The following is a 5,988-nucleotide window of genomic DNA, read 5'->3' as shown; positions in this document are numbered from 1 at the left end:
ACAAATTTTGATTTATATCTAGGATTTGATCTCGTGCTCGAAGCCTACAACCAGACTGTTGTTGGAACTAAAATTGCAACCGAGTTTTTAGAACCAGACCCAGGTGAGTGAAGTATTATCATATGTGTACATGTAACTGCGATGCTATGCCGGCAATTAAATTCATGTTATACATGCTGTGTTATTTAAATTCTGTTCATTTAATTCAAATCATTACGCATTGACTGTCTGTTGATCATAGGAAAAGTTAGTAGATTCCTGTCCACATCAAAAGAATCCCTAGGTTAGAAGAGGTAAGCTATCCGCCCTTCATGGGCCATCCTCAACCGTCATAGTAATCACTCGTAACAGAGGGATAACCTTCGATCGGGTCCACACCCACACAGTCATAATCGGCATCACCTTCCTACACAAGATGAGCCTCCCAGCCATCATGAAGTCCACCTGTAATATCATCTAAAAAGAAATATACAAGAGTGTGAGCTCCACCGATCCTGTGAATGAAATATAAACCATGCATGCACATGTAAGCACAACCAAATGAATCCTATATGGAATGAGGTTCTTATTATTATTAAGCCACCTAGCATCAAAACTAAGGCAGGTAAAAGTGCTACTACAATCCCCAATACCTGCAGTCCGGGTATAGAATCGCATTTCGTACCAGGTAGCAACCATATTGAGTTGTCGGAGAAGACCGGTCAGCTCCAACATTCTCTTCATGGTCAGCCCGACCAGTCCTCTAAGAATAGCCTGCGGTACCACCTTTCTTGAAGATGGCACCCAACCGAGTAATTACCCTTCGGTATAAGGTCTCTCACAGACATCCAACACCTTAACCCCTGTTGGCAAGGGTTCGTAGCACGGGAGATGATATCCTAACCACATGCATTCTATATGGCAGAGTATGAAGTGTACAGGGCTCCCGCATCCCGTACTACGGTACCTTGTACCCTTATTTCCAAGCCGACTACGGCATCTAAACTAGCATTTCACATGTATAACATTAACATTCAATTCCAGCATCCACCAGATATGAATCAAAACGAAATAGAAATATGAAGCAATTTAAATAAATAAAGACAGTAAATATTGTTGTTAATGTTGTCATGACTCATCAGTCATGTTACACCTACACCCATGGTGTAATTTCACTCACCTTGTACTAGTGCCGCTTGCTCTTCAGTCAGCTTGGTTCCAGTCGGTATTTGACACTACACCTCAAGTTCGGGGTTATGACCTATGTTAACAGGACCATTAGAACATGTCAAATATGCTTTAGAATGGTTTAAAATCCTAGGGTTGGTCTAGGTTTGATTGGAAACAGATCTGAGTACCCAACATTGGTCTACTTTTCTCTCCCTCTTCTTCTCCCTCTCACTCACTCTTTATGTAGTTATTTATATATGGTTCTAACAATTTGAAGAGTTGTGTTATAGGTAGAAGTATTGGCCAAGATATATTAGGGTGATGCTGGTTTAAAGATATGTGAAGCAATTGCTGATGTGCCCTTGAACTGCCTTGTCATGGGAAGTAGAGGACTCATTGGAGTTAAAAGGTATATAAACGTATATATATATATATATATATATATATATATATATATATATATATATATATATATATATATGACTTTAATTCTCTTCTATTATATGTATCCTCCATGGGTTTCTAACTTATTTATTGATTTCTACTATGATAGATTGATCATTAACATGAACATTTATTTATACAAATCTCAGGGCTCTTCTGGGGAGTGTTAGCCGCTATGTCGCCAACCACGCAGTGTGTCCTGTAACTATCATCAAGGACTCTCAATCTCGTCGTTAAATCAACTTCGTATGTATGTATGTATGTATGTATGTATGTAATATACGGTTTTAGTACTATAGATAGACAACCTGGCTGAATTGCTGATCGATGATAAACATATTATGTATTAGTACTAGACCATCTCAGGCATTCAGGTTATAGGTTTGTGCTTGGTTATACCTATTTCGTGAAATAGTTTCAGTTGGATTTTGCTATATAAAGCTCAGAAAAATAGGAGAAATGGTTCCTATGGAAGAGTGTACAATCGTCCACCTCCAGACATAGAGGGGGCAAAAAACTGCCCCACCCCATGAAAGTTGGAAATGATCATCCACCTGATGCTTGCGTGTGTGCTTCCATTGGCCTCCGCATGTAGGGGCCATGTTCCCCCACAAGAAACACTTCCCCATGTAAATATTTATGAATGAAATGATCCCATTCAATATGTGGCAACCAAACCATACCTAGTTTTTTTCTAAAATCAAACTCAATGTCTCACATATATTTCTCCTACATATATATGTAGTGTAATGTGGGTATGAAACCCATCTTTTGTCCCTTCATTAATCTAATTAATAAGCATGGCTTATATTCATATATACAAATAGGGAGAGGATTGGCACACTGCCCTCTCAGTGGGCGACCTTGGCCAATGGGAGGGGAGGGATGGGCAGTCCAGGGTGGTCTTTTCCCCTAGGGGAGGGGAGAGAGATATTCCTATATATATATATTTTGAATGGAATCTACAATTTAGTGGATAACCATCAATAGAACAAAGATTTCAATATTGATTAATCAAGCTACAGAACATGGGTTACCATTTCTCTAGAAATTTTGGGGACAGCTCCTCTCCAATCACTTGAATCCTACATCCCACAACTCTCCTTTCGTTTTACAAGTACTTTCAAGTGATTGGAGAGGATCTGTGTCCAAATTTTATAGAATAACCAATGATCAATGTATATATATATATATATATATATATATATATATGTATCATTATTGTTTTTCACTTTTCAATATGACTCTGTCTCGTTGCAAGGGAAATAAAGGGAAAGAAAGTGAAATCAAATCAAAACTAATAAGAAAGCAATTTATCCTATAACTAATTGTAAATCATTCCAAATCTAATTATTAAAATTTACATTTAAAAAAAAATGGAATTAATTTCACTTTCTTTTATTTGCAACCCAATAGAGTCTATCAAAATCGCATTCAAGTAAATAGTAATCTTGGCCATTGGCATTCTGATGCTTAGTTGGGCCACAGAACATGCCACCCCATTGAGGAAAGTAAATTAAGGTAACAGAAAGGTTATCATTTATATGATATATGTACATATTTTATCATATTCATCTATCTAACAAGGCTGGAAACTAATGTATGAACTAATAGATTATATTTAGTGTAGATGGCAAACATATCATGTGAAATCTAAGCATGCATGGATGATCCATGGCTGTCCTAGTTCTCTAGATGATGGTTTTACATCATGCACATAAAGACATGGCTAGATGGCTTATGGATTTGAACTCAAACACCAAGAATAGGGTACAATTCATGGTAAGAGAGATGGCATGGGCTCAGGTCTGAATACCTTCAAGCTCTGGTAATTTCAACCAAGGCTTCCCAAGCTTGATCCCACTTCTCTCCTCCTCTTTACTTCTTCTCTTCTACTCCTTCTCTTTCTTTCTCTCTTAGGTTGCGTTTGGTAACGGTCTGAACAAAGAACGCCCGTTCTTGACTAGAAACGTTCTTTTGCGTTTCTGGTCTGGAACGGCATTCTAAGACAAAAAATGACCGTTTGGTAATGTTCTCAAGAACGCTGTTCAGAACGAAAATGGTGTTTGGTAAAATCTGTTCTTCCCTATTTGATTTTAATTACAATAATGTCATTTTTTTGTCAATTATACAAAAAAAATGACCTTTAAAATCCTTTTCTCTTACCAACCTTAGCTTAAAATTAAAATATCTCATTAACATAATCAAAGTAAGTATAAAAATATGTCAAATTTTAAAGATGCCATTAAAATTGGGTTCTTGTGTGGATTAGTGGCATAATTGACTATGCTATGAACAGTTGAATTAAGAGGGACTTGGTGGACGTGAACCACCATCCTCTTGGAACATACTCATGTTCCAAGTGCTGTACCAATTTGAGCTAAAGACCCATCAAAACTGAGTGCAACCCCTTTCTTCTTCTTCTTTCTTCCATCATTATTATAGTCCAACTCCACCAGCCCAGTTTTCTTTCCTTTGTATTTTGTTTGTCTATCTACATACTGATATAAGGTAATCATAAATCATGTTTTTCTGCAACTCAATCTACTAACTATAACAACCTGAAATCAATTGACAGCAAAATAAGAAACCCTTCTCCACCCCACCCCCCCGCCCCCCCAAAAATAAAAAAGTTTATCAATCCAGCTAAACCCAAGTATCAAAACTTGTGGATGAATGACACCAAGCTCCTCTGAGAGTGCAGATTCCAATTTACATCATTCAACCTTGCACACAGGCACACACACATACACACAAGGGCAGGGGAGAGAGAGGGAGTTAGCAGAAACCAAAAAGAAGAAAATGACTTAACTAGCTAGGATGACCACCTTCCCTAACTTTTCCTTCCACTTCCCTGCAACCCTCCCCCCCCCCCCCCCCTCTCCACCCCCCAAAGAGAGAGAGCGAGATGCTGGAATGGAAGGAAAAGTAGACCAGCAATTCACATTGGTGGTCTCACATAGTGCCTTTCCGATCATGGGCCCACCAGCTTCTTGGCTTGATGTGCTGAAAACCTCTACTTATAAAAACACATCTGTGCCACTAAAATTTTACCAATGATGCATGGCATCAAATAAAGGAAATATTCTGTAATGATTCTAGTCAACATGACCCAAATCCTTTTCCATTCATCAATTCTGTTAATTTTACTGCTAAAATTCATGTATAACCAGTCCACCAGAATCTCTATATAATTTTCAAACCGTAGCCCTTCAGAGTTAAGAGATATCCAATACACACAGTTGTTGCACATGTTACCAATGACAGTAACCATTCACCCATAAAAGTTCCATATTCCAATCACTCATCCTTTTCAAAAATTTAAGATTGAGAAATTACTAGTAAGTAGCAAGAGGACTGCTGATGAGTATAAAACCACAGAAAATAGGTTCAAGTATAAGCTCAAGTATAAGCTTTTGAGCATAAACATTAGCAGGAACAACCATCTAAACTAACTGGTCACTGATGACAACTGAGCATACTTACAAATAGAAAAATCAAGACAGATGTAGAAAAGAAACCTGATTCAAGAGAGATTTGATGGTAGAAGAAAATAGAAGAGAAGATAAGAAAGAGAATTATTACCCAAAAGAAAGCTTCTCTGTTCACTAGCCAAATAAAAGGTGTAAAATTCTATCATCAGGGAACTAGTCAGCAGAGTTGCTGTATCAGATTTTAATTGAACTCAATCATTAGGGAACTAGTCAGCAATTATTGCCATTGGGTAACTTGGTTTTGAAAGACTGTCTGAGACTTCCAATGGCTCTGGACCTCTGATATTAATCTGATGTAGGATTTTTTATTTTACTAACTTGGGGCTGACGAGCCCAAACCAAAATATTTGCATATGTAGAAGTATGAAAACTTCCATCCAGTTTATTGAGGTTGCAGAAAATATGAAGAATAAATCTTATAAGAGAAAACTTGAAGTCCATTGTGAAATTAAAGAAGCTTTATGAAGTCCTAAATTAATACTTTGGGATTTGGATCATGGGGCAAAATCAAAGAAGCTCTATGAAATCATTTTTGGACTAAAATAATGAAACCTCCGCTGATCAGAAATATTGAAGACATATCAAAGCTAATGCCAAATCTAGCCTTTCAAATCTAATACCCACCCCTGCTCCATGTCATTTGAAAGACACCAAAAGCATAGAAGCTCTTGCTTGTCAAGGTTCCTATAAATTTGATAGAATGTTCTTAAATGTTAATGATGTATGATGTATTTGTCATTTTAAATGAACACAAGGATGTATGGGATGCTGATGTTAGATTGTGGTAATCAAAACCCTTCCAAATTAATAGCTATACTGTAAAAAATGGAAAACTTTCAAGGCATTAGAATATTTTTAAGTGACTGCAAAATAATTTAATCAACCCCAAAACAGCATAGTG

General features: G+C 37.1%; 1 long non-coding RNA gene across 1 annotated transcript; it reads left to right on the top strand.

The window, feature by feature from the left end:
- The first annotated feature begins 1,440 nt into the window (after positions 1-1,440).
- LOC122657447 lies at positions 1,441-3,263 on the top strand. The gene is made up of 3 exons (XR_006332309.1): positions 1,441-1,558; positions 1,743-1,839; positions 3,252-3,263. It is a non-coding gene; the product is annotated as an uncharacterized LOC122657447 (long non-coding RNA).
- The last annotated feature ends 2,725 nt before the right edge of the window (positions 3,264-5,988 follow it).

The sequence above is a fragment of the Telopea speciosissima genome, chromosome 4 (genome assembly GCF_018873765.1).
Source record: "Telopea speciosissima isolate NSW1024214 ecotype Mountain lineage chromosome 4, Tspe_v1, whole genome shotgun sequence".
Taxonomy (NCBI): domain Eukaryota; kingdom Viridiplantae; phylum Streptophyta; class Magnoliopsida; order Proteales; family Proteaceae; genus Telopea; species Telopea speciosissima.
Note: the sequence above shows the minus strand (reverse complement) of the source record. Positions and strands in the feature narration are given on the sequence as shown.